This window comes from Pseudorasbora parva, chromosome 11, assembly GCF_024679245.1.
Source record: "Pseudorasbora parva isolate DD20220531a chromosome 11, ASM2467924v1, whole genome shotgun sequence".
Classification (NCBI taxonomy): Eukaryota; Metazoa; Chordata; class Actinopteri; order Cypriniformes; family Gobionidae; genus Pseudorasbora; species Pseudorasbora parva.
The window spans coordinates 25790877-25792484 of NC_090182.1; positions in this window are offsets into that span (position 1 = coordinate 25790877).

Genomic DNA, 1608 nt, shown 5'->3' on the forward strand with positions numbered 1-1608 from the left:
TTTTGATATATTTCATAATTTACCCTCATAAATGACTTTTTTTAAGTGTGTGTATATATATATATATATATATATATATATATATATATATATCCCCTCCAAAAATCATTGAATGCAGGTGTTCCAATCACGTCCATGGCCACAGATGTATAAGATCAAGCCCCTAGGCATGCAGACTGCTTTTACAAACATTTGTGAAAGAACAGGTCACTGTCAGGAGATCAGTGAATTCAAGCGTGGTATCGTGATAGGTTGCCAGTGCCACCTGTGCAATAATACATTTCCCAAATATTCCACGACCAACTTAGTGGTATTATGTTAGCAGAAGCAATTGGAAACAACAGCCAAAGTGGTAGGCCACGTAAAATCACAGAGGGGGTCAGCGCATGCTGAGGCAGTGTGCAGAAGTCACCGCCTCTCCAACTTTCTGCAGAGTCAGTAACTACAGACCTCCAAACTTCATGTGGCCTTCAGATTTGCTCGAGAACACTGTGTAGAGAGCTTCATGAAATGGGTTTCCATGGCTGAGCAGCTGAATCCACGCCTTACATCCCCAAGTGCACTGCAAAGCGTCGGATGCAGTGGTATAAATCACGCCACCACTGGACTCTAGAGCAGTGAAGACAGTGTTCTCTGGAGTGATAAATCGTGCTTCTCTGTCTGGCAATCCGATGGACGAGTCTGGATTTGGTGGCTGCCAGGAGAATGGTACTTGTCTGACTGTTTGGTGTTTGCTGGAGGAGGATTATGGTGTGGGGTTGTTTTTCAGGGGTTGGGATTGCCCCCTTAGTTCCAGTGAAAGGAACTCTTTATGCTTCCGCATACCTGAATTTTAGACAATTTCATGCTTCCAAATTTTGTAAGAACAGTTTGGGGATGGCCCCTTCCTGTTCTAATGTGACTGCGCACCACAAAGAAAGGTCCATAAAGACATGGATGAGCGAGTTTGCTGTGGAGGAACTTGACTGGCCTGCAAAGAGTTCTGACCTCAAACTGAGAGAACACCTTTGCAATGAATTAGAGCGAAGACTGCAAGCCAGGCCTTCTTGGCCAACATCAGTGCCTGACCTCACAAATGCGCTTCTAGAAGAATGCTCAATAACACACTCCTAAACCTTTTGGAAAGCCTTGCCAGAAGGGTTGAAGATGTTATAGCTTCAAAGGATTGTCCAACTCCATATTAAACCCTACAGATTAAAAATGGGATGTCATTCAAATTTATGAGTAAAGGCAGGCGTCCCAAAACTTTTGGTGTGTGTGTTGAATTTGAAACGTAACGCACTTGTATGAATTGCATAAAGAAAATGTATTTTGTACACAACACTGATAAGATGAGAGGAAAGGATTAGATGCTACACAATGGTTAGGTGTGACAATAGACATATGGTGCGTCTCAATCAGCTCCCTAGTTCAGTCAGGGCACTGGTCAGGACACAAGTCAATGGGCTGACTCCCTGATTAGTGCCCTGACTACTGAACTAGGGAGCTGATTGAGACGCACCCATAGACTGTGTCTGTGGCTCAAAACATAGTCAGCTTCCTACCAAGACAGTAGTTTCGTCATCATAGACGCTTTTCCCCAAAAAAGCCTGCGTTTCCATTTCTGGC